Source organism: Amia ocellicauda, chromosome 13 (genome assembly GCF_036373705.1).
Source record: "Amia ocellicauda isolate fAmiCal2 chromosome 13, fAmiCal2.hap1, whole genome shotgun sequence".
Classification (NCBI taxonomy): Eukaryota; Metazoa; Chordata; class Actinopteri; order Amiiformes; family Amiidae; genus Amia; species Amia ocellicauda.
In genome coordinates, this window is record NC_089862.1 from 36793168 (window position 1) to 36817998 (window position 24831).

At 45.1% G+C, this 24831-nt stretch overlaps 1 long non-coding RNA gene across 1 annotated transcript; it reads left to right on the forward strand.

The window, feature by feature from the left end:
- The first annotated feature begins 213 nt into the window (after window positions 1-213).
- On the forward strand, window positions 214-6411 carry LOC136766291 (uncharacterized). The gene is made up of 5 exons (XR_010821720.1): window positions 214-350; window positions 2870-2983; window positions 5069-5221; window positions 5580-5661; window positions 6171-6411. It is a non-coding gene; the product is annotated as an uncharacterized LOC136766291 (long non-coding RNA).
- Window positions 6412-24831: the final 18420 nt, after the last annotated feature.

A 24831-nucleotide genomic window follows, 5' to 3' on the forward strand; every position in this document is an offset into this window, starting at 1 on the left:
GATGTTTTCTGCACACATTCCTCGCTCTCGGGCTCTCGGGCGCGCCGGTGAAAGACCTTGGTCACGGCCACTGTGCCCTAGTTACAAAGACACCTTTCCCATTATGTGCAGGTGAGTATGTAATTAGGAGCTCGTTAACCATGCACCTGTGTTTATGATAGACCTCGGGGTAAATGCCCCACCTTGATTAATTGCTCCCTTTGTTCTCCCTACCCCTGTAATTCCAACAGTGCAATCTGTCACCAGGACACATTTTCTCACAGCGCCGAGTGCATTTAGTTTGCTGATCTCCTTTCCGGCCGCGGCAGGAATTGGAAAAGTCAGGATATCTGTGTTTCTTGGCTCACCGGGTAAGATTTTCATTACTGGCACAAGTGTAATTAAAATAGTTCAACTTTTCGGCAAGTATACAGTTTAGGACATAAGATAGTGTCCAATGGAGAGGAGCCCATTGGCCCCATCGAGCTCGTTTGGTGTCCATTAATAACTGAGTGATCAAGGATCCTATCCAGTCTGTTTTTGAATGTTCCCACATTGTCTCTTCAGCCACATCGCTGGGGAGTTTGTTCAGATTGTGACGCCTCTCTGTGTGAAGAAGTGTCTCCTGTTTTCTGTCTTGAATGCCTTGAAGCCCAATTTCCATTTGTGTCCCCGGGTGCGTGTGTCCCTGCTGATCTGGAAAAGCTCCTCTGGTTTGATGTGGTTTAAAGATGATAACTGAACACTAATAAGCAAGGAGATATGTGTGCTCTGGTACTGTTAAGTTTCTAGACCTTGAAAGACAGCCGAGCCTTTTCCAGGTGGTGGATATGAGTATTTTTAAGGTGTGGCTTCTGACGATGTTTGAATTGCAGCCATCAGTTAGGGCTGTTCTAAAAAATAAATCCATAAATAAAGGCATGTCTGGTGGCACACTGTGAAAGCAGCACCACACAATTACGGAATCTGTAATTCCTGCGAGAGTCAGTAGGGTCCTTTCCTTATCATTTCATGAGGCCGGTTGTGCGGAGTGCTTGTGTGTTCTGCGAAGGAGCAACAAACGAGCGTGTTAAGTAAAATATACGTGTTTAAAATATAAAAATAATTACACGACATTCAATTGCCAAGATTACACATTCGCCCCTTAATAAGTATGGTGAAAGAAAAAACTCATGCATTTAAATATGCTTTTTAGCAAAGCCTATTTTTCTGTATTGCCGCCTGAGTAAAATGTCTAAACACTGCCTCTCCTCTCGCACACACACACGCACACGCACACAGACATACATACACTCACACACACCGCAGGACTCCACAGGCTGCTCCACTCCAATTAGAACCGATAAAGGGAGTGTTAATGAAGATGGGTGAGTCCTCCAGGATGTCTCAGTGTAAAAGAGCCAAGAGGGTGTGTGGCTTCCTGCACGTGAAATAAAAATAAAGCCCCTGATCCCTGGATGACCTATATAGTTCAAACCTCAAACCGGGCTCCCGCTGAGACAATTTGGTGGCCAGCATTGTCCACCCACCAGGCTCAAGACGGACACTTTGGCGATTATTACACATTCCTCAGCAGCGGCGCTTGGGCTGAGAAAGGAGCTGCTGAGCGAGAGATCAGTGCAGTTTGCAGTTCTCTCTTTTGATCTGTGTTGTTATTGCGTTGAGCAGCTCAATTGTAAAATGGCTATCCACACCAAAGCACACGGTACAATAAAAGCAATAAAAAAGGCAAAAAGGATGCTAGGGTATATTGTCAAAAGTGTAGAATTGAGAACAAGGGCAGTGATGTTCAGACTGTACAATGCACTAGTTAGAGCTCATCTGGATACTGTGGACAGTTCTGGGCTCCACACTTCAAGAAAGATATCGCTGCTCTAGAGGCAGTTCAGAGGAGAGCAACCAGACTTATTCCAGGTCTGAAGGGAAAGTCCTACTGAGAGACTGAGGACCTGAACCTTTTCTCCCTGGAACAGAGGAGACTACGTGGGGATTTGATCCAAGTCTTCAAAATCATGAAAGGCATCGACCACATCAAACCAGAGGAGCTTTTCCAGATCAGCAGGGACACTCGCACCCGGGGACACAAATGGAAATTGGGCTTCAAGGCATTCAAGACAGAAAACAGGAGACACTTCTTCACACAGAGGCGTCACAATCTGAACAAACTCCCCAGCGATGTGGCTGAAGAGACAATTTGGGAACATTCAAAAACAGACTGGATAGGATCCTTGATCACTTAGTTATTAATGGACACCAAACGAGCACGATGGGGCGAATGGGCTCCTCTCGACTGGACACTCTCTTATGTTCTTATGTTCTAATACATAATACACATATACATTAACACTGTTGAAAGGTTTAGAACCATTTTTAAGTTAAACGATCCAATCAGAGAACATCTACATCTTATGAAAATCCAATGTCTCTGAAAGGTGTTTAGAGAGTTCAGTTTGAACTGTATCTCAATGTCTAAATATAAACAGGCTTTCAATGTGAAATACTCAACAGTCAGACAGACAGACAGATCGATCGATAGATAGACAGAAAGATAGCCCAAGTTCTGTAAGTTTGCACTAGTGAAGTCACAGTTCCCCGAGCCAAAAATAAGTAACCTTAATTTATCGACACCAGATTGTTTTCAATGCAACCAGTGCTCTGAACACCCTCGCGAAATTTCAATTATGTCCACAGAAAAGCCAGTGACAAGCGTTCCTGCGCACAATACAACTACGCGGCTTGATGAATTGCCGGCCTCTAATTTTACCGGAGGATTAAAGATAACTTCTGAATGATCGGGGGTGAATATGGGCAGCTCCTCTTTCACTGCCAGAATAAGTTTTCTGCTGCCAGTATTTTAATTACTTTCTTTTTAAACTCAATCTGTGTCAAGCATTGAACAAGAGACGGAGAGAAAGCAGGCGCTCGGATGGCACAGGTACCGCAGTGCCATTCACCATCACAAGGGAGAAGAATGCGTTTTAAATCATTTACGTTACAATAAGAGGTGAGTTGCTCTAATGAGGTTTTAGTGCTCTATAAATTATGCTAATGGGATTTTTTTTCCCCTTCTAACCTGCTAAGTTTGCTTTTTTCTTTTGATATGGCTACAACTGTGAGTCTGCTGTTAACGTATTAGAAACTAATGGGATGCTATTTTAGAGAAAAAATCATTAGGACGCCATTATGAATCGCTGATGACATTAATTACTGATGTTCGAGGAGGTCAGAGTGTTTTGTTGTCTTCCACTAAAGGAAACGAGAAACATTCGCATCGCACAAGAAAGACCGGGAGAAATATATATGATTAACATCGATTTCTTCGTTTTGTGTGTCTTGCCGTAATTACCGGATCAGAATGCAGAATACCGGATCAGACAGGCGGTGAATTGTGATCAGCGCTGCTATCATCGCCATCAGACAAATCACCATGATCGCTGCCAGACGAGTCCAAGCCTCACACGTGTGCAGAATTAGGGGGATTTGGATGGGTTGTGTGCTTTGTGATCATCACCTGTTGAGCACAATTGCATAAGAAGATATTTGTTCCTGGGTGTAAAATAATAACCTTTATTTTATATAGTGCCTTTCATGTAGTGATGGCATAGCAGAGCAGTATCCATTGAGCACAGAGGGGTTCTCATCCATGCAGAGCTTTAAAAGTGAGAAGAGGAATCTTAAATTTAACTCTAAAACACACAGGTAGCCAATGCAGGGAGGCCAGCACAGGAGTGAGTCAGTCATACTTCCTGGTTCATGTTCAGACTCGAGCAGCAGAGTTTTGGACATTAATACGTTGACAATAGCTACACCTTATCTTATATTATCATCTAATGGTTCGTTTTCTGTTGATATCTGTTCGCAGTGTTAGCAGGGGTCAGTGCTGTGAGCGTCAGGGCCAGTTGTAAGGGCCGCAAAATCAGAAACGTGAGGTTTTGACGCGACAGCTTCTCCGTGTGCGAGGCTTGGGAACACGAGTGTCACGTGACGCTCCAGCCTCGCTCTGGCGCAGAGAGACGCACCAGCTGGCGACCCGTGCAGCTGCAGCCCTCGATGGCACCGCGCTTGCTGCCAGCGAAGAGACAAAAGACTGCGGGTTCAGGAAAGGGAATGATTATGATTATGCAGTGTAGTTGTTTTGTCGTTTTCTTCGTTTGTTTGTCGTCTTGTTTCTCTTCACCCTCTTCCCTGTCACAAAAGCCTAATGAATCTCCGCCATGTGTTACGAAAACGGATCCAAATCAAAAACATGAATTGCAAATTCGAGCAGATGTGTGTGAGATGCAGAACAATGCCGAGTGCCAGTGACAGCAGCTCCCGGAGAACTGTTACAAGGAGGATATCTTTTAGTTTTTCTGTCATTTATTTGTTTGTTTGTTTGTTTGTTTTTCCATCTCTCCTAATTAAAGACACCAGAGAAACGGGAGAACGCAGAATGTAATTAGAAACACTACACCGTTGTTTAAGTGGACGTGTTGAAGAGAAAATAACAAAAACAAACAATCTCTGCACTTATTTTTACAAGAAAACGACAGCAATCAGCTGCTCAAGATCCGCCACTCAGAGCCACGTCAGGGTTGTTACTCCAGAGTTTCTGCTTCTCCCTCTTTGATGTCATATAAGCAGTTGATTGTAGCAGGATTGTAACATGTAACTTGATTCAATACCTACTTCTCTTGTTGTGATTTTCAAAGTTATCTTGAATGCCATGAAGAATGAACCAACTGTAGTAATGATTGTGTCACAGACTCTCGGCTGCGCAGTGTCGCCGGGAGGCACCTGCAGATCCACGCAGCTGCCGAGACGCAGAACCGGGTCACAGGTATCGCAGACGCACTGATTGCACACATGGACTGCGGCGCACAGTTTCGACAATAAGAGCAACGCAAAAGCAGAAAACATACGATTTTAACATGGACCAACCTCAGATCAACCAGCAAAAGAGGAGCAGATTAATGTTCAAACCTTCACTGACCATTTTTCTTCCTTATTCATTAATTCATCCATTCATCCATTGGTTGCTACTGTCTACAACATTAACACATATTCAACTGACCTGCTTTTCTTCTTATTGTACTATTTTGTGTTGCAGAGACCACTGTTCAGATCATCGCTCTAAGGAGTTGCTTCTCTAGGCATCATCACTCAAACTACCAAAACGATCCTCAGCCCAGGACATCCTGTGCAGATTCAGCCTGTCCATCATTCAGAGGATTCAGAGGCGAGCTCCTCTCCGACCCACAGCGTGAGTCAGGATATTGTGTTGAGCATATTTGTGTGATTATCTGCCCTAAGTGATAGAAAAGTCTGAGAAATGCAGTGAAAACTATGAATTGCAGATAAATATGACGAAAAACGTCTGTAAAAACAAAACAGAAAGCTGCTCTCCATCCCAGAGGAGAAATGCAGTCATGATTTTAATATCATTTCCTGCCGTGTGTCGCCAGCTTGGCTAATATCTGCAGCCCTCATCAGAACGGAGGCTCATTACCTCGGGTTCTTATCTAATTATTGCAAAGATTTCCTTCAATCCTTGGCTCAGGTATTAGGGGATCCATGCCTCCGAGTTTTAACTGTCTTCCTTTCTCTTCCTCTTATAACAGCAGCGGCGGGCAGCGCTGTGCGGATTCATACGGGAACACACCGGGCCGCCGGAGGGGTGTAATGCTAAATACATGCGACACAGTAAGTACCGCTAATGTCATTACCCCTCATCGTGGAGGCGCAACCGCCGCTCCGGCATGCCGCGTCCTCTCCGGTGGCGCTCTGCCCTCGACACGACACCGAATCTGGTTTCCAGCTCAAATCCAATCGCACACAGCTCAATTAGATCATGTGCCCCCGACACAGGCAGGCATGACAGGAGAGGCATTTTGGTTTTCCCGGTCTGAGGCACACGTCTCACCCAAGCAGCTTTACAGTGGGGCCGGCTACACAACTACACAATGATAATAATCAGCTGGAAAATAACACGCTGGAGTAACACAGAGCAGAAATACACTAGATGTGTTTGAATTAATGATAGTTGTGAATAAAAACGTTCCTCTCCCTCTTCTCTAGACCCTAAAATAGTGACGCATCCGCTAAAATCAGCAACTTTACCATCTGGCTAATTCCTGCCGCAATACTCGAGCCGGAAGCGGCGCCAGAACAACCTGCGATTACCCACAGTGCTCTCTGTCTGTCTGTTACAGCCTAACGAAGCGGCAAGAGGCAGAGAACTGACTCCAGTGGTAGCATCTCAAAATACACGTTGGGCTCAAATATTTGGGAATTGATCCTTTTTAAAATTTAAAATACATCTGTTTTTACATAAATCTCAAGATGCAATTCTGTATTAAAGAGAATACTGCTTTTTTTTGGCTCTTGAGAAGTATAACTGGACTGTGGTCACTCCTCTCTGGGCCCGATGCACACGGGATTAAAGCCTGCCTTCATTTCTCAATGCCGGTCTGAGTTCTCTGGTGTTGTGTTACCCACTAATGGTTTCCAGTTAAAGAGCCATCTCTGCACAGTACAGGTGCCTTCGAGATCAAAGCTAAAGACTGCAATCTGCACAACCCTGTGCGCTGGACACTTCACATCCCCTCCCCAAGTGTTTTGAGGACTTCAATGACAAGAGGGAATCCAAACCTAGCGCACACGTACAAGTACATGCACACGCACATGCACACACACACGCACGCACACTGGGGTGCTGGCACACTCTGATCGCAATGCCTAGGAAGAGCATCTCTCTGCAGGAAGAGAGTGACACCACTGTACGTACGTACGCGCACACACACACACACACACACCGCCATACACTCACTCAGACATACATACATGAACACACACACACCGCCATACACACAATTGCACAAACACACACTCACTCACACATACACACACACACACACACCACTTTGCACACAATTGCACAAGTACACACAAACCAGTCCCTCAGACACAAACATGGCACAGTGCAATGCTCTTCCCTCAGTACAACAATTAATACCACTTCCCTGTTTGCTTATCAACCCCCCTAACACACACACACACACACACACACAGTACAACATGACGCCGAAGCCCCGGAGCGGCTTTTCCCACCAGAGACGCTGATTCCATCTCGAATTCATTAAAAAGCAAATAATCACATCTCGAATAAAAGCATTTATCTCCACCAGCTCCGGCTCAAATAAACCATTAGAGAGAATTCACTCTGGAAACGACACGAGCGCAGAGAGAGAAAAGAGGGAAAAGGGGGTCGACAGAAAGAGAAAGGAGAAAATGAAGAAAAAAACAGAAAGGAAAGGTAAAAAGGGAAGTTAGAAATACCAAATTGCTGTGTTGTACGGCTGTGGGGGGTGCAGAGGGATAACACGCCACTTCATTTCCTGACTGATTGTGTTCGGCCGCCGGCGCCGTAATAGACAGTCTGTCGATTAAACCACTTATTTCTGCAGCAAATACATCCAGAAGTAAAAGCACATTATTTCCACAGATTTATGGGAAGCTAACCAACACATAATTAAATAAAAACATGTTACAAAGGACTGGTCAGCTATTATCATCATTATTATTATCATTATTGAGGATTGAAATACAGGGAACACATGATCAGTCTTATCACTTACTATAAATAACAGTCCAGATCTTTCAGAGAAGGCAGTACAGAAGACAGATTACACTTTAGTAGTGAAACATCACAGTCCATCATGTGTGAGGGCTGGCGGGGGGGACCACGTGTGGATGTGCATGTCTGACACACGGAAACACAAGCTGAGTCACAGGACAACAAGCTGCACGTGTTTGTGACTCCAGGCTGCCTAACAATACTAAACTCCGACATTGTGTAACTCGACAACGGCACAGGAAAACTCGTCCTGCATGTAATAAAAATGTCCACTATAATTACACTATGGGAGGAATAGAACTAGATGAAGTAACGCATGAGAAAGACCTAGGAGTCTATGTGGACTCCTCACTTTCTCCATCCAATGGGGAAGCAATATAAAAGGCAAACAGAATGCTAGGGTATATTGTCAAAAGTGTAGAATTGAGAATAAGGGCAGTGATGTTCAGACTGTACAATGCACTAGTTAGAGCTCATCTGGATACTGTGGACACTTCTGGGCTCCACACTTCAAGAAAGATATCGCTGCTCTAGAGGCAGTTCAGAGGAGAGCAACCAGACTTATTCCAGATCTGAAGGGAAAGTCCTACTGAGAGACTGAGGACCTGAACCTTTTCACCCTGGAACAGAGGAGACTATGTGGGGACTTGATCCAAGTCAAAATCATTAAAGGCATCGAGCACATCAAACCAGAGGAGCTTTTCCAGATCAGCAGGGACACACGCACCCGGGGACACAAATGGAAATTGGGCTTCAAGGCATTCAAGACAGAAAACAGAAACAGGAGACACTTCTTCACACAGAGAGGTGTCACAATCTGAACAAACTCCCCAGCGATGTGGCTGAAGAGACAATTTGGGAACATTCAAAAACAGACTGGATAGGATCCTTGATCACTTAGTTATTAATGGACACCAAACGAGCACGATGGAGAAAATGGCCTCCTCTCGACTGGACACTCTCTTATGTTCTTATGTCCTGAATCTGGAAATCAGACTCTATTATTATATTACTCTTCCTCTGCCTTTAAATATAAACACACATATATAGTATATTGATTAGTTTTTTGTTTAGGGTTCTGCCCAATGCATGGTGTCACTGTGTGTGGCTTAATCAGACACTGGTTTCAGGGCCGAGGGTATATTTGAGAAGCTGCCCCAACCTTTATCTGAGTCACTTGTCCTGCTTGACGTATTCCAGCTCCCCCAGTGGAGTCCACACAGTCCCCCCCTCGGCCCTCTCTCTGTGACAGCAGATATACGCCCCTGAGATTACTGGTGACATTGAGAGCTGATCCACAATGAAACACTTAAAATAAACACGGCATTAGGCTGTATTAATGACGCTATGCTGAGACAGGAGGACAAGAACCGGCTCTGCCCTTCGCTGGCTCAGAAATACTGCTGTGGACGGACACCACACCGCAGGCAGCTTGAGCCCAGGACACGGAGGCGGTCGCATGCGTCTGCCCTCTGTGTGTGTCCCGATGTCCACGAGGAATGGGTGGATGTATAGAAGAAGAAGGGGAGGAAGAAGAAGTGTATGTCCAGATGTCCAGAAGGAATAAGTAGATTTGAAGAAGAATAGGAGGAGGAGGAAGAGGAGAAGTAGTATTTCCAGTTCTCCAGATGGAAATGGTGGATGTATAGAAGAAGAAGAAGAAAAAGTGCAAGCAGGACTGTACCACAGTCTCTCCATCTCCAGCCCCGCTGACGGAGGGACCACCAGGCCCACTCACGGTCTGTGGCGCCGCGGCCGTCCTGTGTTTAATTGGGACCTGTTTATCGCTCGGCTGTCACTCACTAACAGGGGCATCTTTAAGCAGACGTGCCAGCCCCCCACGGCGCACAGCGATCGTTACATCCCATTATACAGGCCTCATTTATATTAAAATGAGTATTAGCCCTAATTCACCAAATATATTTCCAGCCCAGCATGGGCGATATTCAGACGTATTCTCACACCTGGTCTGAACAGTTTCCAAATGCATCAAACGCCTAATGATAATGCAGTTAATCTTCATTGTAATGTGAAAAGAGGCATACTGTGTGTGCGTGTGTGTAAATATATATAATGTGTGTGACTGTACATGTCTGTGCCCATCTTCAATGTTTCTACCCTCATTTATTAGTATTAATTCATAAATAAGTGTGTATATGTTATTATTAAATTCTGTTTTACAGGTATTGATCTATTACATCCGAGTTGCTTTGGAAACTGTTAACTGTGTATGAACCACAATCCTCTTTTAAAGACAATGACGACTGGATGACCCCACTCCTGTTCGTAACACACGGATGCCCCACAATTCAATCTCTCTGTGTTTTAAACTGGACGCACAAGGAACCGCCTCTGGATGAGAAACTGTCCCGGTTTTATTTGCCAGATCGCCGTGAATAACTGGCTTCATTTAAAGTTTACTTTCCTATCGAGGGGCTGCCGTCATCCAGGCTCTGGAAACCGACTGCCTTCAAGAAGATAAGATCTGCTATTTTTGGCACAAAGCAGCACACAAATCTATAGCTCAGTTAACAATCCAACGCCTGCTTTCAAAGGCCAAGATTATATGCCACCTGAATGCAAGTTTTCCGCCAAACTGTTTAATTACTAAAACGCTATGCAGGAGTGTCTATTTAATTAACTTCTCTTTTCTGGAGTCTTTTTTTCTTTCTTTCAAACTAATACAACTATTGGTACTAAAAACAATGCAGTCAGTTTTAAAAATGTAGGGCAGATGTTTGCTGCGGTTTTATTCTGTTGTCGTTGTGCATCTTTTCACAGACCAGATTATACGCACTGCCCACATATGTAACACACACAGTCGCACACTCTGAACACAGCTCGGGAAGGTTTTGTTGCTAACAATGATGGGAGCTGACCTATAACACAATTATATTTCATTCGGAGCAGAACGTGGTCTGTATGTTATCAGTAACCTAGTCTGACACGCCGAGTCTTTGAAGTCCCTCCATGGCCTTTAAAAGCAGAATGGATGTGTGAAGACCGGCACCCACACTTCACTTAAGTCTGACAGGTGGGCCCTTTTCTCAGCTAATTACTCCTTCGCCTTCTTTAAAACCTCTGCATGCCTGAATAAAACTAGAGGATATAAAGATGTTGTGAGCACCAAACCAAGAGCAGAGGAGGAGTCATGATATCCTCACATCGATTGGACTTGCAAAAGACCGTTCTACCCCACAACGTGTGTCTGAAGACCAGGAGCAGACCAATAAAGACAGCGTCCGCACAGAGACCACCTGAGAAAAGTGGTAAACAGGGAGATCCAGGCTGAGGGGATGTGTGTTAATAGTGAGTGTGTTCCCATCTTCTGTGTTCATCTTCTAGGTCTTTGTGCACCACTGCACCTCTGAGCTCTGGTTGTCTGCATTGATCAAATACTTTTCTCTTCAGGTAAGTGGGTAGATTTCCTTCCTACAGTGTGTGGTTTCTTACAAATGCTTCTTCACTGTTCTTTTGATTTCTTCCATTATATCTGCATCTGACTTGAGTTGTTGTCCAAGGTAGACATAACTCTTGACTTCTTAAAGTATCTGCTGATCCACTTACATGTTCATATATTTAACAAATCTGTTTCACTTGGCTTTGTTTTCACTCAAGTTCACTCAAGTCCACTACACGTATATATATATATCTCTCTCACACACACACACACACAGTCCGGCAGCGTATCCAGGTTTCTAAAATGGACGGTATGTGAAAAGCACATTCGCAGATTTATGGTCTTGGCATTTGCTGTATATGTCACAGGATACCAAGGATGCATGAACTGAACTGAAACTTCATAGGACACACTGTAACACACATCGCTGCCGGGAGCAGAGAAGGACACTGATTACAAAGAAACACCTTCATTATTACCAAACAATGATACAGATTAGTGGACAAATTAGAAATATGTCAGGGGTGGACCAAGTCTCGAGTCCCAAAGAGCAGGGGTGAGCCTGCTAGGGCACCAAGGAAAATAAATTAAGTTGAATGCAGTGCTTTACCCATGGGTCTGTATTTTATCTAATTTATGTGACTTCATATTATACATTACTCATATATGATAACATTTACACTTTAAATAATTAAACATGAAGAATGTCTCATATGTAGAGAGAGAGGGAGTACGGTCATTAATGTAAAGGATATCATGTCCTCTGACGACACAGTGGTAAAATATCTGGTCAAGTTGAAAATTAAAGAGGCAGCTGAGTTCTCAGACGATCCGAAGTGAGTGAATTAATGACTGCGGCTTCACATGCTAAAGCAGAAAGACTGTAATCCAGCATCGCAGTGACAAAATCATGGATCAAAATCGCATCTGTGTCACGATCCTGACAAGAGACTGAACACACTGGGGGGGTTAGACAATCACAACAAGCGGCTTCAGAAACGCAGACAAGAGTCCGAAAACAAATCAGGCCCGAGCCGAGCCGGCAGACCAGTGGCACGACCCTGGCACCAGCACTGGATAGAGTTCCAGTAAATACCAGCACAGGAGGAGAGGAGCACAGCCCAGGGCAGGAGCAGTTCATCTGCTTGACCTTATACTATTCTGAAAGTCTCAGATTACACATAGATGATAGCCAGCTAGCGAGAAAGCTAACTAGACAGATAGATAGATAGATTTGAGATCAACTAGAATATTGATTTTCTTACATTACAAGCCTTTTTAACACTTGTATGTCTACCACAATCCCCTACTTGATGGCAACCTGTACTACAAGTGTGTCACTTTAAAGATTGACATTTGAGATGGTTTTGATACATAATTTATTTGCTTTCTCTTTGAATGAGTTGTTAAGGTCTGTGTGGAACAGGAAGCCCATACCTTGGAATGTTGATGTTCTAGAGACACGTGGAAATGGACACTTTCCATTCCAGACCTCATGTATGATCTCACTTCCTCCACACGCCTCCCCAGCCATTGAATTCCCAGCCTCTACATCTGTTTATGAGGGGGATGTCTCTCAGCCCTCGAGAGGACGACATTAGTGTTTGTATTCCTTGTGATGTATCTCCCTGTTGCCACTGCTGAGGAGATGTCGCGCTGGCACATAATAAAGCAGCAATTAGTTTGGCATGTTGTTGTGCTCTTCTCATATGCGAGATTCAATTAAAATCCTGACACTGGAAGTGACAAAGAGAACCGTTAATACTCAAGTAAATTAGGTTTGCTCATTAGAGATATGGATATTGGAAATTTAATTTCCCTGGTACCTCTCCAACCACGGCCGTGATAAGAGCGTGGAGGGACGTAGGGCAACGGAGATCAGGCACGGCTGGCTACGAACTTCCAAAGGCACAGAGAGCACACACACACACGCCACATGCACAACCGCACATGCATGCACACGCATGCACATTATCTTTTTAAATTATTAATTCATAACTAGATGCTATTGCCACAGGCACAGTGTAAAAGGTCACTGGTCTCAACGTCTGGGCTGTCCTGACCTGAGAGGAAAGCCGATGTATATAAATCAGTCAATTTCCCAGATCATATGGATTGACACAATTAAGACCGCAGACATTACCATCATTTCACTGCCAGACTGCGACAAAACGCCCGCAAGAACTCCCGAGTGAAACAGATCAAAACAGCGACAGCGGTGATTGATTTGTGCGTGACCACGCGGGGGCGTGTGTTGATCTGTGCATTTACAGCACCGGCTGGGTGGCCTGTCTTCATGAGAACAATCTGGGGGGGAGAAGCTCCTTTAGAGGGACAGTTTTGGTCATGAAATCTGCTGTTTTTAATTCCAGAGAACATCCAAAAACGCACGGGGATCCACGACATCCGAGGATGAGAGGGGCATTGAGTCATGCGGGGGCCTTGTCAGTGGCCATAAAAAACCTTCAAAATCAGAGGTTTTGTGGGGGGCCGGAGGAGCAATCAGAGGACCAGGCCGAGGCGCTGACGGACTCAACTACCCTGAGCGAGACGAGGACGGCTCAGTTTACTGTCAGGGAGAGTGAGAGTCACCAGAAAACACAGACAGTAGAAAATGCTGGATGCAGCACTTCTTCATATTTATCTCACTTCACACTTTCATTTCGTAATGCTGTTCAGATGGATTATGGAATGGATTATTTCAATATTTATTTCCTGGCAGGTGCCCCGATCAATTAAGTTATTTCAACACAAAATAACAACTGAGGTTTCTGGAGGCACTGAGACTCAATACGAACAGCGCAGTGTGACTGTTCAGATGACATCACTTCAGGTTTGTTTTCAACCAATTAGCTTCAGTCCATGAATGGATATCAGTTCGTAGTATCACTGTTAATCCCATCGATTGACAGATAAGTGCAGAAAAGTACTTTCCTCTTAAGAAAAAGACAAACACAAACCAGAATGACTTGTCTGTCAGATTGACAGCTGTGGGGGGTTTCAGTGAGTCTATTTTTGTTGCTGAGCAGTTATTTTCGGCAGGCAAGAATTCTGACTCTCGATCCAGGAATTGCACCGTTTCTTTTTTAATTTCATCATTTCTCGAGTCTTTAACATCACAAAATTGCACTGTGTTTAATTTCTTCCTAGTAGTTTATTCCATGAAGCCACGCAAATGAAACAAACGCGCCAAACTGTGACGTTTAATGGAATTAGCGCCGCCACCCTGGCATTGTTTACGTCCCCGGGACCCTCGAGGTTGGAGAGCAATGCTTAACTTGACGTCTCTTCGCCAACACGACCCACAGAGGACATTCATCACGGCCGCGAGATTAATAGATCTGCTCCTGTTATATATACAGCAGAATAGTCCGTACTTAATGTGTAAGTGGTAATAAATAACACTTTAAATGCTACTTTCCATAAAACTTACGAGCAAGGTGATACCTCTCAGCACTACATAAACAACATCCCGCACCGCTGCGCCGCGAGCCACCAGATTACTCCAAGGAGGCAGCGCAGGAGCAGCCTAGAACGGAGCGAAAATGACACAAACAATACAATCTCAGCAAAGTCTACATCAAATAAACGATAAGCTCCCGTGTTGCATTAGCATTTAAAGTGTGCAGGAAGGTCTGAGAGCTCCTTCTGGGGAGCAGGGTAATCGAGCCGGGGAAATGCGTCTCCGACCTGACAGAAAGAGTCCCAAACACTCACAGAAGGGAAAGGGAAAAAAGTGGGTGACAAAAAACACCCACACGGATCAAATAAGACCCTGGATGTTCTAACACACGTGACTCTCACGGTCGGACACCCTCTCATACATCTACCAGGCTGTGATAGGTGTTTGGATCATCCCATTTCACTGGTGTCTTGATTAAGAATCCCAAGACGCTAGCATCTTTACCCACGTCCCCACTAGCACTCTGTGGCCAACATGCCCAGCTCTGAAGGTCTGAGAGTCGGACCCTTGTCTGATGGATCTGGAATTGGACAGGAGACCGCCTGGGTTTATATAAGATCCACCATTCTGTTTCAGCCGGTCCTGGTTCTGTAGACAGTTCCACGGAGGAGACTGGCCAGTGACTGGTGCACGGGACTTCCATAAAACACAGTGAGGTTGGTGAGGTACAGCTCTGTGGACGGCTAATCCCTCTCACCAAAGCAGGGATCACAATTTTAAGACAGTTTGTTGACAGGTTTTTGCTGGTTACAATAGTCTACTGTCTGACGGGATCAAAGAAAGGAACAACTGAAATAAATCAACTATTTCTGCTCCAGATTCAGTCAAAATATCCACCTCAGTCTCATTGTCAGAGAGCCACCCTTTAACAGTTAGAAGTGGACCAATGCGCATATTTTTCAACTCTCTCTCTCTAAGTGCTTATTACATATGTGTGCTTCAATTACCGCGTTGTACAGAGTGCGGTACATCGCATTAGCACAGTAACACAGGCACGGACTGAACCCTTGCAAGTATCCCGATGGCAGTGCGAGCGAAAGGTTAAAGCTGTGGGGGAATTAATACGTCTTAATGACATAATAATGAATGGGAAAACATGGTACATCATTTATTAAACAGAGTCAAGTGTGTCAGCCGGCCGAGAAGAATCACAGATGCATTCATTATCCCGGGTCTTTCTTCATGAAAGAGAGCGAGTGGAGAAATGACAGCTGTAGGAATGCAATAAATTATATCGAGGGTTCGAAGTGAGGAACCTGTCAACCCGGTTCCGACCTGCAGCGTGTGTGTCCTCTCTCTTGTCACAACAGTCAACACTTCCTTGTGTTTGGTCATGTCAAGGCTTGTTTTCCAAACTCACAAGGAAACAACCTTGATCGCTCGGACATCACAAGATGTTCTTCAGCAGGAGGTGCTGAGACACACAGACACCTCTGTCAGAGCTAGTGCACTGCTCGACACTAATGGACCGACCTGAGGATGAACTATCACTGATAAATGCTTACAGGTTCCCAGTTAAGATGACCATTCAGCGTCCAGCACTCAGTAAAGTCTGTAACTGCTGGAGAAACACCTGAATCTTCAGGACACAAACGGCCAGTGATAGAAATGAACCTGTGGTAACTTATTTGTGTTTTTGTCCCTTTGGTCCACAGCTTCTGAGTTGAAAACACAATTGTAGGAACTAACTCTACTGTAACTAGCCAGCTCATTACCAGGGGAATGCTAAGGGTGTGTGAAGAAGAGGAAGAGGAGGAAGAAGAAGAAGAGGAAGAGGAAGAAGAAGATGTTCCTCTGTATACAAGCAGTCACAGTATAACCCAGTTAGATGTGTTTTAAATTCAGCTGAGTTCAGGTCCTGTCCTATAAGCGTCCCTCCCTCCAGGTGTGCTGCTGTCCTTGCAGCTGCAGATCCAGATGTGCCCATGCCTGTCCTGCAGGGACCGAGGCTAGACTGTCACCTGTGGCACGAGCCCAACACCCCTCCATTACCTCCAGTCTGTTTCTGTGGGAAGAGCGGCTTGCTATTCACGGAGGGCTGTCTTATTTCAGAGCGATGGATTTCTATTCTCAGGACCGGCAGCCACTGCCTGGAGAACAAAAGAGCATTCAGCTCCTTTCACAGTCGCTTCAAAGACTCGACACGGGTCCTGTATGACACATGCGAGGAGACTACGGCCTCCAAGCCGCTCTCGTGTGGGTGTACACACATTTATATCCTCTGCCGGTGCCAGGGAATCAATTCCATTTTACCGGGACAACTCATTTCAGCGCTTTACGGAACGTGTTTGTGGTTTGTGGTTTGATTACTGACATGTGTGTTTAGTTTAGACTCAAGGGGAGCTGGGGTTTTGTTTACATCTTTTTGGTTTAAATAAACTTCTCTCTGCACCATAACCCACTCTCTCTGTTTCCTGAGCATCCGCCTGAGATTTGAACAATCCTTCTCTTCATTCTTGGGTCAATTTTCCAATTGCGGCCACGTCCAGGGATGTTGGCTACAGTCCCATGGGCCTTAAACTTCTTAATAATATTGGCAGCAGTGCACACAGGAACATCAAGCTCTTTAGAGATGGTCTTGTAGGACCATGCTTGGCTATTACCTTCTTTCTAACCTCCTCAGACAACTCTCTGGTTTTCCTTCTCTTTTCCATGTTCATTCTGATACACAGTGACACAAAACAGCAGAGTGATACTAATTAGGTATCACTACAATACAATTATTTAATATAACTTCTAAACGGTATCAATAATATAGTCCAGGCCATTTTAGAATGTCTTTATAGAATAAGCAAGAATTCAGTTCTTCACAGTTTTTTTGCTTTGTTCCACTGCAAACCAAAGACATGCATATATGGATTACAAAATATGTTTTAATTTCAACACTTGTCAGGGAGAATGGTGAATTATTTGAATAAGATGCCCATACTTTCGGCCACGTCTGTATAATATATATATCTTTATTTACAGTCTCCTCGCGCCGTGTCAGTGCCTGTTCAGCCCAGTCCTGCTCTTCAGATCTACACCTCTGTATTTTCTGGGGTCTCACTCAATCCCCTTAATGATGCCCGCTGTGACGGCGCTCCTCAAAGCGGCCTCTTCCTGTCAGGACTGATTTCTCTGCCGGTAATCTGCCCTCCTGTGTGGGGGTGTGAGTGCGAACCTTCCTGGGAATTCGCAGCTTCTTGTAAACCTCAATCATTTCATCCAGTTCTCTCCAGAAGTCGTGCATCGCAGGTTTCCTCGGGCCACGTTAGTTTTCTCATTTTTTCTTTTTAATTGATGCCGGCTGTCTTGATGTCCCTCCCCCTCCTACTACTACACCTCATCACTAAACAATTCAGCAAAACACACCATCTCAGTGGGAAACTGTGCTGCAATATATATATATATATATATATATATATATATATATATATATATATATATATATATATATATATATATATATAACACATAAATAAACCTAATGAACTGAACTCTAAGGGATGGATGATGCCAGATGATGGACTGCTGTATCTGTCAGCTCCCCTGCCTCCTGCCCGAGCGTGGCCACGGCATCAGATTGACCCTGGGGTCTGTTTATATGCGGTTGTATGTTTAGTGCTGTCTTTTTTCTTTACCGCCTGGTGCTCGAGTTCGCCCCGGAGCTGAACTCCTGGCCACGGGGGGCAACAGACTCAGAGGTCAATAGTGGCTGACAGCCGAACATAAGCAGGGCAGAGGCCAGGTCGACAACAGAGCAGCCTGGAGTTCAGGAAAGTGTTGTGGAAAGCTGATCTCTACACTGGGGTACAAATCAGAACCCAGGGAGACCCAGGGCCCACATGAACGCAGCTAGGAGTGTGTCACAGCTTTACAACATGTCACTGCCGTGCTCAGGCCAGAGTTCAGACACCCCCCCCCCCCACTGCCTTCCCCTTGAGCACAGGCAGGACCTCCAGGGTGCAAATAATTCTCTAAATTGTGTAATGGATAAAAAGTTAATAAGATAATAAGTTCCATATACAATTTTATACTTAACTTACTCACTTAGCTCAGTTGGAACAAAAACCAGCAGGGTAGTGGCTCCTCCAGGACCAGGGTTTGGGAACCACTGCTATAGAGTACCTCTGGGATGAACCCGGAACGGTTAAGCAGAAACTTGGACTGGAATCGGCACAGCTGCAGTGACAGCGGCCTTACCTCCAGACTCAAAAGCCCATAAAGCTGAGTGGGGACGACCCTGTGAGGACCGCCGTGGAAGGCGTCACCTGTGGTTCGGCCTGATATATGAAAATGTCTCGCCGCAGCAAACAGGACCCCTGGCAGCATCAGAATAAATACCCTGATTCTTTCCTCCAGAGGTAATTAGTCTTTATTGTAGTGCATCATTCACCCCATTTCCATCCCACTGGCGAGATGGCGTACACGGACGCGGCTAATAGGCTTCGTTAATGAGCCAGTAATTCATTATCAATCTTCAGAAAACCCCAGCCATTTCATACACGGATATGCATCTCTCCATCTTCGTCAGAGTATCGCTAATCTCTGAGTGGATAAAACTAATCAAATCAATCAATCAATCAATCAAATTCAATGCACCAGACTTAGATGTTCTTCTATATAATATGATATCCCTTGCGTTCTTGGCTTTGTAAGGTGATAGGCTGGCTGCTTCCCAGACCCATTCCAGCACCAGAAAGAGCCTTTTGTGTCCCGACCACCTGGTTAAAACACTGACAGCTGAGCATCTGCTGACCCCTGCACGGGCAATAAATCACACCGGCCCGGCTGCACCACCTCTGCCATGGAGGGAAGTTTCACAGAGATTCCTGGCAACTTTCTTCGAGGGTACACCTTATATACCCTGTTTTTATTTGCTATATTTGTCCTGTGTGTGTTTCTGTGTTTGTTTGACAAAGCCTTTCCAATTTGAACCGCCGTATGGATCTGCCCTTTACTGCTCTTAAGCAATCTCACAGAAGAACAGCTCTTGAATTCCCTACTAAAGGCCAGCGATGGGACGCGTAAATAAATCTCGGGTCACGTCACACATAACCTTACATAAATAAGACTTCGAGGGATCTGTCAAACGTAAGCTCCAATTCTGCGGCTGCTGTTCGGAGGGTTTTCTGCATTTCGATGACTGCGCTCCGGCGCTGGAGGAGGGAGAGTCTGACGGTTTTGTGTTGTTGTTGTTGTGTTTCGGGACAATTTGTTTCCATTGATCTTTCTGTTATGAAATATGTCGTCATCTGACCGAATCTGACGGCCATTTTCAGCGCAGTAATACGAGACGATAAGAGCATATTCAGATGGCGGCAATCACTCAGAATTACCCAATTTGATTGTCATTTTAATACGCGGACGATTGGTGGGACGACTCTCTCAGTGCCTCTCACAGATGTCCGCGCTCAGTAACGACCTGATGGGTTCGTTCATTAGAGGCACATTTCCCTTCTAGAGTTGTCAGTTTGCAATTCATTTTTAATTACAAACTAAAAAATAATAATCATTTTCATTTTTAATCATGGATAAACCAGAACCACTTCGGCCAACATTGGGATTATTCCCATAACTGGAATCTCCTGAACTCCCGTGATTCCCTCACATGGGGGGGACAGGAAAGAGAGAAACGCACAAGAATTTGAGCGGTTTAACAAACTTCACACTCTTTTAAACTGCAGCCGATACGCCCCCATGTGTGCCACTCGAAAATCTCTACTACTAATCCTGCTACTATTACAACTACAGACATTAAGAAGAGAAGAGTAATAGTTTAATTAACAAATAAATTTCAGAAATACTGATGTGAAATACAGACCATGTCAGGCTGTAGGCGACTGAAACAATATGTGTGTCTTATTAATAATTATATCCATCCAACGATCCCCTTTGGAAGACCAGAGAAGGAGTTCATGGTATCGGCAGGAGCTGGTGTTGTGATCACGTGACACACTTAACTGCTGGTGTTGTACTGTTGCCCCTGGGGAGTTTAAAGTTCAGAGCATCGGACAGATGTTTTACTTCACGCCACTGTGCTGTGACCTCTCACACTCACACTCGCACTCACACTCACACGTCTACGGGAACTTGTGTTGATCAGTGGCAAAACCTCCTAATTAAAACCATTCTGATTGCATGTTATAATACAAAAACATGTACTGAAGTCTCTGGGGGGTGAATACTTGCACACTGGTGTGTTAGTGTCTTTCTGTACTGTCCAAGCGGTGACTTGTGTCGTTTTGTACCGTCTAACTGGAGACTATACTGTGGGTGTTTGTATAAAGCAGTATTTATATAAACCTGGGGCCACAACTGTCAATCATGGGTAGAAACATTCCTGGCGTTTGTATGTAAAGTTTAGATGAGGCCTAAAGGAGCTGCTAAAATGACTGTCCTTCGGCACCCGAAACACTAAGAGAGACGCGCTTAAATTCAGTGTGTGTCTGCAGGCTCAAAGACATGAATTATCTGCAGAACCGATTCATGTCAGCAGGGCTATAATATTTACATGTGCCCATCTTCACAGCAAGCACAGTCCTGCCCCCAGACAGGCCTCGGAGACTCAGTGAATTTGGGCATAAATATGAGGAGAATGAAGACTGCGACGGTCAGAAGCGGAGGCCGTTGAAAGTGGCCGGAGTGTCGAGTGTTACCCCGGTGAACAACAAAGCATTTTCTGCAGGTTTGGGTGTTGGGTTGCACAAAAAGACCTATGGAAATCAGGAGAGGATCACACTAGGACCCAACCGTCTACTGGGTGACTGAGACTGTGAAGACATGCCTCAGTACCAATATCGATCTAGTCAAAACACAAGCCCAAAACTACAGGTGCCATAATAACCGTGCATTACAGGCCGTGGCCCTCGGAGACTCGCAGGTGTCGTTGAACGGTGCTCGGTGCCTCGATCATGCCATAATCAATTTAATCCCTCAGCATCGATTGGGTTTCCACACCAGCAGGGGTTAAGTGAAAGTGCAGCTTCAGTTTCAATAGGACACAACACCGTGTTAAATACATCAGTAGAAGTTCCCCGTCTGGGCAGAAACCGCTCGTTCTCCATGTGGGCCGGTGCCGTTATTCTGCTGAAGAGTCAACAATTTCAGACAGTGTAGCGCGGCTATCGGTCTTTTCTGCCTGTGTCACGGAGAGCCACCGTAATAAGGTGTTTAAGAGCTGAACACTGCGGAATACATCTGCATTTGTTTACTCCGCTTCAGATTGTGTTTGTCTTGCCATCGTGAATGAGGCTCTGAGAGGAGAGGCTGACATTCCTCACGACGGTGTCGTACGCAGCCCTGCTAAGGGCACGGAGATCTGGCTGCAGACGAATCCTCCACACAGAGAGCGTTGCCTATTAAAAACAAACAACTCACAACTGCGTTACATCCACCAGGCTCACACTCTCGCCTTCTTTCAACTGTGTGGGATGAGGAGCAGCCATCTCACATGTTCACATCTATACAGTACATTGTTAACAGGTAGGAAAAACACTGTGTCCTCCCAGGCCCCCAAACACACGGCTGCAACGAGCTACAAATAGGAAATGTACGGCATTGCATGAGAAAGAGATAAAGAGATAAATAGAACTTGAAATAAAGTAGAGCACAACTCTAGCCTCCCCAGTAATTAGGCATTAATAGTAATTTATTGTACTCTTCATATATACAAGTAATTAATTGTATTCTTTACATATTATAATAATTGATTGTACTCTTATATATATATATATACACACACAGACGGGTGACAAATTAAAGGAAAAACCTGAATAAATGAGTGGAGGAACGAATTCAGATTCCTCCACACAGGTGTTCTGATGATACAATTAAGCAATTAACATCATGCTCTGTGCATGTATACAAATGCTGAGCAGCCCAGTTGACCTCAATTTTGGATCAAGATGGCGAGAGGAAAGTATCTAAGTGACTGTGAAAGAGGGGTCATTATTGGGCACGAATGGCAGGAGCTTCAGTCACACAGACGCTCAACTGGCTCGTGTTCTGGACAAGTGGGCGAGTGCATGTGTGGGACACCAAGAGAACAGGACAGGCCTGACTGCTGGACCCCTACAGTGAGGGGGTCCGGAGGCTCTGTTATGCTGTGGGGGGCATTTTCCTGGCATGGTTTGGGTCCACTTGTCCCCTTAGAGGGAAGGGTCACTGCAAATCATGACAAAGTGATTCTGAGTGATCACCTTTATCCTGTGGTGACACATTTCTCTCCTGATGGGAGTGGTCTCTTCCAGGATGACAATGCCCCATCCACAGGGCACGAGGGTCACTGAATGGTGTGATGAGTATGACAATGATGTGACTCATATGCTCTGGCCTTCACAGTCGCAGATCTCAACCCAATCGAACACCTATGGGAGATTGTGGACCGACGTGTTAGACAGCGCTCTCCACCACCATCATCAAAACCCCAAATGAGGGAATATCTTTTGGAAGAATGATGTTCATCCCTCCAGTAGAGACTCTAGAATCTGTGCCAAGAGCATTGGAGCTGTTCTGGGGCTTGTGGTGCCCAACACCTCACTGAGACACTTTATGTGGGTTTTTCCTTTTAATTGTCACCCGTCTGTATATATTTGTTTTTTTTATTAAGTCCAAATGCATTATAATTTTTTTTGGAAAGTTTTGTAACATATCTGCCTCTTATATACAAGTCATGCTTCAACAGGAAGGACAGTTTTGTCCTCGACCGCAGATCTGTGAGCTTATCTTCACAATCTGCAGACCAATCCCAGATATGGACCACCGAGGGGACGGGTGCAACCACAGACCCGGCTCCTCTGCTCTCCCTCGGAGCGGTGCTTCCACACACACACACACACACACATATATATTTCTTCTTCCCAGAGAAGAGCGAGGATTACAGGAGCTTTGCTGACCGTTTGAATCAGCAGATTGACCGCTCTTCTGCGGGCGGCTCCAGAGGTCACCCGGCCCGAGTCGTAAAACTTCTGCAAAGGATTTTCTCTTTCCTCATGTCCCTCGTCTGATTAGGAGGCCAAAAAGTATTTTTCTGTCCTCAGATTTATCTTCCTTTGCAGCTGGTATTGGCTTCGAGTGACAACGGGATTCTGACCCGAACCCGGGATGGTTTGTATGATTTCAATTGTAAAAAGTTATTGTTATTGTAATTTTCATTTGCCTTCTATACCCTTCAAGACGGCTGTTGTATTTTAGTTTTTTACTAGACATATTAAACAAGAACAAGGTTAGATAGAACCTGTATTTATTTAATTATTTAAGCTGAAAACTGACAAAACAGGTACTACTGTTTGTCTTATTTGCAGTCCCCAGCAGGTCCAAAACCAAACGAAACGCACTGCATCTCAGCTTCACTGGTACTAAGCAAAGGACCTGTGTGGTTAAAACCTAGGCAAAGGGATACTGGCGAGCACACTGGTAATGGAGGCCCGATGGTGCCAACCCGATGCTGTGCTGCGGTCTGGCAGGAGGACGTACGCGTCTTACGGCAGCATGTGTTCGCAGGCCGACCTTGCCAGGACTCCCCCGCTCAGCCCCTCGAGCCCAGCACCTTAATGAGCGCCACAGCCGAGAACGGACGGGAACACGCGGAGGACGTGCTTACCGGCAGCTTTCATTTCCATCAGCCCCGCGGCCGCGACTCCAATCTTGAACGTGTGAGAACTTAGGACTGCGAGTCCCTGACTGGGAACGGGAGAGGAGGTGGTAAGGGGATGGATTTCCATTTCTTTTTTCTTCAAAACTTTTAAAGTGGGCAATTATTTCACATCTCGTCCCCCACTTTGGACCAGCGCCAGTGGGACGAGACAGAGAACCATCACGTGTCCATCAACACGATCAGTCCATCTGCTTGTCCTCTCAAGCTCAAAGCACACACCCCAGACTCTGGTTTTGGAGAAATGCTTCTGACTTCTAACACAGCGATCACAGTGGGTCAGTCTTCAGGGAATCCAGTCTTTCAAGGCCGTATCCAATCAGTGGCACCGCCGGCATTCAAACCAGTACCTCCTAAAACTGATCAAGACATTCAGGATCTCCTGTCTGGCCCTGGTTTTCTGCTCTGTTTTCCCATGTCTTACAATTCATCACAAGCTCCGGGATATTTATAACTAACAAACGCTTCTCCAGCTGCAAGAACAGCAACAGGACTCTTTCAAATTAATTTAAAAAGGATGCAAAATAATTTCATTGCAGCTGCTCAATTTGGTCTTTCTAAAGGGCAGTTCGGCGGCCTCTTATGCACAGAGGTATTTTTAAATGAATTCATTCCTGGGCTTTATGTGGATTCACTTACTTATTTTTCTCAGTATATTAGATTATTTGCATTTAAAAAGTGGAGGAAATTATAGGTATCCACAGGGCAGCCGACCCGCAGATATCCGGAGTGGCTGA